The sequence below is a fragment of the Manihot esculenta genome, chromosome 12 (assembly GCF_001659605.2).
Source record: "Manihot esculenta cultivar AM560-2 chromosome 12, M.esculenta_v8, whole genome shotgun sequence".
In the NCBI taxonomy this organism is placed as follows: Eukaryota; Viridiplantae; Streptophyta; class Magnoliopsida; order Malpighiales; family Euphorbiaceae; genus Manihot; species Manihot esculenta.
The window spans coordinates 20,421,053-20,431,986 of NC_035172.2; positions in this window are offsets into that span (position 1 = coordinate 20,421,053).

Below are 10,934 nucleotides of genomic sequence, written 5' to 3' on the forward strand. Positions count from 1 at the left end.
TAATTAGTAACCTTTTAGAAGGAGAGAGCAAAAAATTATTATTTTTTTTTAGAGGGGAGAGTTTTTTCTCTACTGTTAATGATAGGAATTATGAGAGAGACATGGTTGGTGGGTAGTTATGCCCACTGCCCATAAAGGAGCAATTACATGGCAGAAGTTTGAATTTCAATTTTTTTTTAACTTTTTTCTTTTTTTAATTTATATGAAATAAATTAAAACTAGACTATTATAAATATGATACAGTATTTTATATTGGACTTTATTTTTTCCGCTCTATTTTGAGGGTATAATGTCTTTCAGTAACAATTTTAAACTGTTGTCAAATTTTTGCCTTAGGAGTATTAAAGTAACAATTTTATAACCGCTGCTAAAATATTGTTACTTTTTTTTTGAAAGTAAAACTGCTGATTGTATTAATAAAATTCCATCAAACAAAGAGGGATATCATCCCAAACAGAGAGACGATTATGCCTAATAGATTCTCTAGCCTAAGTATGAGCAGTTAGAGTAGCATTACGACGAACCTAGCTAACAGAAATATCAGTTCTAGAGTCTAACAAAGATTTACAATCATTCAAAATCAAACCCCTGCATAAGATAATTTGACAAAGATACTCCTCAAATGCCTGTCTAAACGCCTGCATAAGATAATTTGGCAAAGATGTTCCTCCTTCTTTCTCATCTCTCGAGCATAAATCATTAAAGTCTCCCGAACAAAGCCACAGAAGAGTATTTCTACGAGATAAAGCTCAAATAAGGTTCCAAAACTGACGTTATCATTACGATCCCGGAAATCCATAATAACTAGTAAACCTCCATTGAACATTACCTTTTGAAACAACCGAATCAATAAAATTTGAAGAAAAGCCAACCATAGAAACAGACATATGACTCTTCCACATTAACAAAAGGCCTCCTCCTAATCCTTATATATTGACTGAGAAACAACCATCAAAATATAAAAAACTACGAAAAAATTTCATACGAGAACTAAGAGCTTTTGTTTTCATCAAAAATAAAATGTCCGGCTTGTAACTAGTAACCAAATCCTTCAATGCATTAACTGTCCAAGGATTGCCGAGTCCTCAGCAGTTCCAACACAAGACGATCATTGCTTTCGGCTATCCCGGCCTTTGACGGGATGAGCCGCTTCACTGTTGCCTATCAAATTAACATTCGCAGGGGTGTTGTTAGAGGCATCCTGTTAAGAGGAAGAAAAACCTGTAACAACGTTATGTTTAGTGTTTCTTGGCCTTTTTTTAGCATCATCATTTATTCGGGCTGCAATCTCCTCATCAAACTTATCAGAACTGCCTTAGCCCACAGAATTCTTGTCCATGTCCATAATATGGTCCTCAGTCTCCTTATTTACAATGGGTTGACTTTTTCCAAATAAGTAGAATTGCCCATTATGTGCTGCCAAATTAGTGTTTTTAAAATTGCTAGTTGATGCCAATCCTGCCAGCGGAGCAGAATTGCCGGAATCACGCAGTCACAGACTTGTCAGTCTTTGATTCGGACGAACAGGTGCTCTAAGGAAATCACCCCAGCCAAACTTGATATCTTCTTTCTTCAACGTCTGCCGCAAGTCACAGAAAGCCTCCACATAACCTAGTTTCCCACATAGATAGCAAAAAATAGTCAGCTTTTCGTATTGAAACTTCACAGTAAATACAATGCCATCATCTCTAACAAACTTCTTCCGCCGTTTCAATGGTTGCCAAATGTCCAAACAAACTTTAACTCTCATAAGACTCGGCGACATAGCTGAAGCATTTTTCATATCATACTCTTTATAGTGGCCAACAAAATCCTCGACCAATTTAGTCAATATCTCGTTATAATAACCAAAAGTGAGGTCTTTAATCAAAACCCAAAAATCAGAATGAGTTAGAGGGATATGGAGAGGATTTTCATTACCTTGTATCTCCTTCCAAACAAGCAGGAATCGATTGTACAACTAAAGGCCCCCATTCCCTATATTTTCAAAATCAACATTATTAAAAAACCAAAACATATAACTTTTTACCTCTAATTCCATAATAGATACCCCATCTAAATGATGTCATAAATCTGCCAAAGAGGTCTGCATATTCTGAAAATTGATTGGATTGTATGTGAGAAACATCCCCACCATACAAAGATTATAAGTGACGATCGGAATATCTCTGGAGTTCTTAATAGGGACAACAACATATTCTTCTTCATCGATAGTCAATTGACGCAGATTGTCTTTTATAAGGAAGGAGAAAGAAAAAATTAGGTTTAAGGAAGAGAAAAAAACGAGAGTATCGAGTCACAAAAGAACCACAGAGGAAAACTTGCATCGAAAGTACTAAAATATTGTTACTTAAAATCTAAAATGCAGTAGTTATGGAATCCACATTTCTTTATGAATTAAATTCAATTGGTTTTGAATATGGTAATTTTTATTTTTTGTAGAATAGTTCATGGGCATATCATTATTGGTGAATTGTGTCTATTTTTTTTTTTTTAATTGAATTCAAATTTTTGTGTTTGAAATGGGTCAAATTCAAATTGAAATTGAAACTAAACCTATTGAAATTTGCATTATACCTACATATGTAATTAGGAGTATTTGAGGGTATTTTAGGTAGTTAAAATACTTATTCTTTCCTTAACTTTTTTTTTTTAACAAAAATTATAGATGAAATTACCTCTAATTTGGATTGATTTAAAACTCAAGAATTTAAGTGTTCAATTTTAAAAATATATATATAGTTTCATTAATCATGCTAAACTTAAGAACAAAATTGTAATTTACCCTTAAAAAAGCAATAATAAAAAGAGTTTATAAATGACATCTATCCAAAAATAGTATCACTCAAAAGTATTTTCTCGCTATTTTTATCACTCTCTTTTTAAGAAATAATTTCAAAAATAAATTCTTTCTATCTTTCTTTAGAGCTACAAGCTCCTGATTACTCAAAACTCTCAGAACACTTAAATCTTAAGGAATTTTGCTCACCGATTGCTCCTTGATGCTTGTTGCATTTCATCCCTCGCGCATGAGAGCTTCTCCCATAAAATAGACCTTTGATGGTCATTGAATTTTGCATTTTGTTTTTTTAATCAATGCTCAAAACCATGATGGCGGGCTCTTCACGTTAGAGATACCCACGCAATAATTCTCTCTCAAGACTTTATAGATTCGGAAAGTGAATAAATTACATTTAAATAATTAATTTAAAATTAAAATAAATTTATTAGAATAATAAAAAAGTTAAATGAAAAACCGAACCAAGAATGCTCCATCCTTACCGGTCACCCAACCTTTCTCACTGGTCGCGCATCTCCCTTCGCCGATTGCAACGTCTTCACGCCGATTTCTAGCCCAGCCGTGCCTTCTTTGCCCATTGTGAGTCTATCCTCACTGGTTGCCACCTCCTTGGTGCAAGTGGCTCAGTAACCATCTATTTCACGTTCACTTTATCAGTTTCAGGCAAGATATAGTAGGAAGTATAAATAATAAATAATAAATCCCCAAGTCTTTAAATTTTATTGGTCTAGTCAAGAGTTCCTAAGATTCTATTCTTTCAAAAGGGCAATTTAATATTATATGGCATTCTTGTAATACCCGGCTAGACTCCGGTATCAGAATTCCTACCGTCTGGTGGAATCTCGGATGTCGGAAACCTCTAGAAGGGTAAAATCATGTTTTTATGAAATGTTTTAATATATTTGATGATTTTAAGTAAGAAAGAAAATGAGTTTTGAATGAAAAAGACCATGGAGGCATTTCCAAGTTCGGCCGCCGAACATGGGATGGTTTAGGGGAGCATGTTAAGCTTTCGAAAGTGGCTCAGGTTCGGCCGCCGAACCTCATGTTCGGCCGCCGAACTTGCATGAGTTTTGGAGGCACTTTAGGCTGCCGAAAGGTGGTCTGGCCAGCCCCTATAAAAGGGCTCCATGGCCGAAACGGGCGAGCTTTCTCCCCATTTTCGGTCAACGGTGAGTCCATGCCCTCCCATGGTTGATTTTTGATGTTCTTCCTGTAACGACCCGGAAATCCGACCCGTTACCGGCGCTAGGATCCAGATCGGCTTAAGGCCGCCGGGACCCGTAGCAAGCCTACATACCTCCTGTAAACCTGTGGAATCCCATACATAACAACATATACATGATCTGTAAAAATTTTTCTTTTCTCTTATCCAAGCAAAACCTGTGCATGCATAAAATCATACATAAACCCCACACTGGAGTCCTCATCAAATACTCCAATGGGGTATCATCATCATACATATCAGCTTGGATAATCATGGTCATTAACATCATTACTCATTAAACACTCTGTACATGATGGGGATTCACACACCTCTAGGTCAAGCACTACTACAATCCTCAATACATCATCAAATCATTCATTACATTACATTACATGGTCATAAATACTCATTACATCATGTTCATGTCCACTACTATCTATTACAACATACATGACTTAACTTCACTCTAGCCGACTTCCTGATCTATCCTGTACCTGCAACTCTAGGGATAAAGGGAGTGGGGTGAGCTACTAGAGCCCAGTGAGCAGAATAATAAAACATCATTTTAAATCATGCTTTCATGTATGCGCCATAACACAAACATTTCACAACAAGGATGAACTTGTCACCATTTAGCCCCTATCTTTCTTACTTATACATGCCGGGGGCGTAGAGCCGTAGCAGGCACACCCGGACTTCCATAATCTATCATAATGCCAGGGGCGTAGAGCCGTAGCAGGCACACCTGGACTCACATAGGCTATCATGACATACAAGGGCTAATGGATCATTCAACATTCATCCACATCAACAACAAAGTATGCAATGCAACATATTCGTGAATTCTAATGCAAACAACCTAATATATCTCATGGCATTCATGATGCGTGAATCATGCTAAAACATTTCATTAATTTGCTTTAAAACTTAAAGTTTATTCCACTCACCTCTGGCTAGCTCTGAAGAGACTCTGAAGCAGCTGGCTCACTGCTGGGGGTCTCGGTTCCTCGGGTCCGAACCTACACAGGTGGACTCAAATGAGGGACCAAACATACATGAACATGACTCTAAGATACTCCCCAAAAACCCCCTAAAACATCCTGAAAACATCACATGAAAACATGCAAGAAATGGCTGAACAGGGCACTTTCGGCGGCAGGTTCGGCGGCCGAAAGTCCCTCTGCAGCCGAAAGTCATGCAGGTTCGGCGGCACTTTCGGCGGTCGAACCTCCCAGACAGAGACGAAACTTGAGTTTCGGGGGCAGGCTTCGGCAGCCGAAACTGCCTCCACAAGGGGGTTCGGCGGCCGAAAGTCACTTCGGCGGCCGAACCTGAGTTTCTGCCGAAGGGCAGAAACTTGGCTCCCTTGTGTCCACAGCCTCCAAAACGCCTCAAAACATGCATAAACTCGTTTCTACACATGCATACACATCATACATCACACCTAGGGGTCTCAAACTATAATATACCCCAGCTACAACACTTCAAACAACACATTTCCAACATACATTGTTCAAATCACAACATAAACCCATAAACCTAACAACAAGCCTAAACATGCATTCTACCCCATCAACTTGCATAAAACTTTCATAAAACATAAAAGAAGCATAGATCGAAGCTTACCTCTTGAAGATCTAGAGGAAGAACGACCCTAGCTCGGAAAATGGAGGGATTTAGCTCCAAGACTTCCAAGCTCCAAACTTGCTTAAAAACACTCAAAAACTTTTGTGGAACCTTAAAACTCAAAGAAAATGGTGGGGATTGAAGGAAAAACACAAGATTTGGGAGAGGGAGGTCGGAAGCTCGCTGTGGCCGAAAATGGGAGAAAACTCTCCCATTTCGGCTAAGTGCCCCTTTTATAGGTGGCTGGCCAGGCCACGTTCGGGGGCCGAAAGTGCCTCCGCATGCATGCAAGGTTCGGCGGCCGAACTTGGAGTTCGGCGGCCGAACCTGCATTTCCCTCACTCAAAATTTTCGGGTGCCTAAAGTCCCTCCGAAAGCATGCATGTTCGGCGGCCGAACTTCGGAGTTCGGCGGCCGAACCTGGGTTTTCCTCCAAAGATTTTTCATGCAAAAACTCATTTAATTCTTACTTAAAAACATGAAATACATGAAAACATTTCATAAAAACATGCTTTTACCCTTCTAGAGGTTTCCGACATCCGAGATTCCACCGGACGGTAGGAATTCCGATACCGGAGTCTAGCCGGGTATTACATTCTCCCCCCCTTAAGAACATTCGTCCCCGAATGTTCCTCAACTAACATACAAAGCATGGCATCAATCATAACATACAACATAGCATACAATATATCATACATGCAACACATAGAACAACTAACACTCACCTCAAAACAGATGGGGGTATTGCTGGAGCATGGACTCCCGTGTCTCCCAGGTGCATTCTTCAATATTGTGGTGGTTCCAAAGGACTTTCACCATCGGGATTTCCTTGTTCCTCAGCTTTCTGATCTGAGTGTCTAGGATCCGCACTGGCTGTTCTACATAGGTGAGATCCTCATGGATCTCCATATCAGGCTCACTAAGAACCTTTCCAGGATCCGACACGAACTTCCGTAACAGAGAAACATGGAAAACCGGATGGATTCTCTCCATCGAAGCAGGCAAGTCTAGCTTGTACGACACATTACCGACCCTCTGAAGCACCTCGAAAGGACCGATGTACCGTGGAGCTAACTTACCCTTCTTCCCGAACCGAACCACTCCTTTCATAGGAGACACCTTGAGCAAAACCAAATCCCCCTCCTGAAACTCTAGCTGTCTTCTGTGGATATCTGCATAACTCTTCTGCCGACTAGCAGCAGTCTTGATCCTCTCTCTGATTATGGGTACCACCCTGCTGGTAAGCTCTACTAACTCCGGACCCGCAAGAGTCCTCTCTCCTACTTCCTCCCAGCAGATAGGTGATCTGCACTTCCTCCCATACAAAGCTTCATATGGAGCCATCCCTATGCTAGCATGATAGCTGTTATTGTAGGCAAACTCCACCAAAGGTAGATGCTGCCTCCAAGAACCGCCAAAATCTAGCACACACATTCTGAGCATATCCTCTATTGTCTGGATGGTCCTCTCTGACTGTCCGTCTGTCTGTGGGTGGAAGGCAGTACTGAAGTCTAATCTGGTACCCATAGCGTTCTGCAGACTCCGCCAAAACCTGGAGGTGAACTGGGGCCCTCTATCTGACACTATAGATACCGGGACCCCATGCAGTCTGACAATCTCATCTACGTACACCTGCGCCAACTTGTCCACAGAGTAACCACTCCTGACAGGGATGAAGTGAGCAGATTTGGTGAGTCTGTCCACAATCACCCATATGGAGTCCAATCTGTTGGACATCGCCGGTAACCCCACTACGAAGTCCATAGCTATATTCTCCCATTTCCACTCTAGAATCGGTAGTGGATTCAACATTCCAGCCGGCTTCTGATGCTCTAGTTTCACCCTCTGACACACTTCGCAGGCTGACACGAACAGTGCCACGTCCTTCTTCATAGCTGGCCACCAATACACTCTCTTCAGATCCTGATACATCTTGGTGGCTCCAGGGTGAACACTATACCTGGTATTATGGGCTTCCCCCATAATATCTCCCTTCAGACCAATGTCATCTGGCACACATAATCTGTTCCCGTAGCGGAGGATCCCCTTATCATCAAACTTGAACTCATTACTCTGGCCTGACTGAACCGTTCTGGCTATCCTGACCAACTCTGGGTCCTCATGCTGTTTCTGAGCTACCTGCTCCAGAAACACGGGTGTCACTCTCATCTGGGCCACTAAGGCACCTGTGCCAGACAACTCCAACTGTAATCCCTCACTCATAAGTCTGTGGAACTCCTTCACCACCGGCCTCCTCTCTGCTGAAATGTGGGATAGACTGCCGAGTGATTTCCGGCTTAGGGCGTCTGCCACAACATTCGCCTTACCCGGATGGTACTGAATCTTGCAATCATAGTCACTCAATAGCTCTACCCATCTCCTCTGCCTCAAGTTCAGTTCTCTCTGACTCAGGATGTACTGCAGGCTCTTATGATCTGTGAAGATCTCACACTTTACCCCATAAAGGTAATGCCTCCACATCTTGAGTGCAAAGATCACTGCTGCCATCTCTAGGTCATGTGTGGGGTAATTCAGCTCATGCTTCTTCAGCTGCCTAGAAGCATAAGCGATCACCCTCTCATTTTGCATTAGCACACAACCCAGTCCCACACGGGACGCATCACAATATACTGAGAAGTCATCATCACTTTTTGGCAGAGCTAACACCGGTGCTGAAGTCAACCTCCTCTTAAGCTCTTCAAAGCTTTCCTCACACTGATCGGTCCATATGAACTTCTGATTCTTCTTTGTCAATTTGGTCATAGGAGCAGCAATCTTTGAGAAGTCCTGAACGAACCTCCTGTAGTAACCTGCTAAACCCAGAAAACTCTTGATCTCGGTCACTGTGATGGGTCTAGGCCAGTTAGCTACAGCCTCTACCTTCTTGGGGTCTACTTCAATACCCTGTTCTGACACAATGTGCCCCAAGAATGAAATGCTCCTAAGCCAAAACTCACACTTGGAGAACTTGGCATACAAGCCATGCTCTCTCAAGGTCTGCAAAACTGTCCTCAGGTGATGGGCATGCTCCTCTGTATTTCTGGAATACACTAAGATATCATCTATGAAGACAATAACGAAGTGATCCAGATACTGACTGAATACTCTGTTCATGAGGTCCATGAATGCTGCAGGGGCGTTGGTCAACCCAAACGGCATCACAAGGAACTCATAGTGCCCATACCTGGTCCTGAAAGCTGTCTTCGGTACATCTTCATTCCTTATCCTCAACTGATGGTACCCTGATCTCAGATCTATTTTGGAGAAACAACCTGCTCCTGCTAGCTGGTCGAATAAATCGTCGATCCTCGGCAAAGGGTACTTGTTCTTGGTAGTGACCTTGTTCAACTGTCTGTAGTCGATACAAAGTCTGAGGGATCCATCCTTCTTCCTCACAAACAAAACCGGAGCACCCCAAGGTGAAGTACTCGGTCGGATGAAACCCTTATCTACCAGCTCTTGCAACTGTTCCTTCAGTTCTTTCAATTCAGCTGGTGCCATCCTGTAGGGAGGGATAGAGATCGGTCTGGTACCAGGCATTAACTCAATCTCGAACTCTATCTCCCTAGCAGGTGGTAACCCTGGCAGCTCGTCTGGGAAAACATCTAAGAACTCACTCACCACAGGCACTGAGGCGGGCTCTCTGACATGACTATCTAACTCCCTCACATGAGCTAGAAACCCCTGACATCCCCTCCTAAGCAACCTACGAGCCTGAAGAGCTGAGATCAGACCTCTAGGTGTACCCCTCTTGTCTCCTCTGAAGACGACCTCTGACCCATCCTGATCTCTGAATCTGACTACCTTGTCTCTACAGTCCAAGGTAGCACCATGGGTCGATAACCAATCCATCCCTAGAATGACATCAAAATCTGTCAAATCTAGAACCACAAGGTCGGCGGAAAGGCATCTTCCCTCTATGAAAACTGGACTACATTGGCAGACTGCCTCTGCCACTGACGGGTCACACTTGGGTCCACTGACCCATAGGGGACACTCTAACCCAGAGACCATCAATCCTACCCTCTCCACGACTCTCGGAGCAATAAAAGAATGAGATGCACCCGGGACCATTAAGGCATACACATCAGAACAACCAATGATGAGATTACCTGCCACCACGGTGTTGGATGTGTTGGCCTCCTGCTGAGTCATAGTGAAGATCCGTGCCGGAGCTGATGGACCTTCACCTCTGTATCCTGCTGATGAAGAGGCTGACCCTCTCCCTCTGCCTCTGCCACTGGCCTGTGTTGCGGCTGGAGCTACTGGCTGTACCACACTGCCGGAGGCTGTCTGCTGAGACGGTGCTGCAAAGGCTGCTCTAGGACAGTCTCGAGCCAAATGACCCGCCTGTCCGCATCTGAAACATGTGTTTGTCCCTGCCAGACATACTCCCTTGTGTGGTCTCCCACATCTCATACATGCTGTAACCTCTGCGCCAGAGCTTGAGCCACTGCCTAAACCCAGACCTGACTTGATCTTGTTTCAGAACTTATTCTTCTTAGATTTTCTGTGGCCTCTATCCCACTTCTTACTGCCTGCAACTGCTGCACTCAGAGAAGAAGAGTCTAACCTTTCCCCACCTGGGGTCTTGGAACCAGAAGACTGTGCCACTGACTGTTTTACCTTCCCCTCAACGATAGCACTAGCCTCCATTCTCCTAGCCATATCCACTATGGCATGGAAACTCTCCCTCTCTGCTGACTGTATCAAAGAGGAATACCTGGAGTGCAGCCTCATAATATATCTCCTTGACTTCTTTTGATCGGTGTCCAAATTCTGCCCAGCATATGGCAACAACTCCAGGAACCTGTCTGTGTACTCCTCCACACTCATCTGTTCAGTCTGCCTCAACTGTTCGAATTCTATCATCTTCTGCTCTCTAGAGCTCTCAGGGAAAGCCCATCCTGCAAACTCATTTGCGAACTCCTCCCAGGACATACTGTCCGCTCTCGGGTCCACATAGTTCTTAAACCAACCACGTGCCTTCTTGCACTCCAGTGTGAACCCAGCCATCTGAATGGCTCTACTGTCATCAGCCCCTATCTCATCTGTAATAGTCTTGACCCTGTTCAGATACTCAAATGGGTCATCACCTGCTCTGTACTGAGGAGCACCCAACTTCATGTAATCGGTCATCTTGACCTTGCTCCCTCCAGATGAGGTAGGTTTGGGTACTTGTGTTTCCGGGACAGTAGGTACTGGTGGTGGTGGAGGTGCAACATCCCCTGGGGTAGGGTTTGTTGTACTGGTATAGGGAGGTGGAGGTGGGTACATGGGGTACTGAGAGTATGGTGGGTA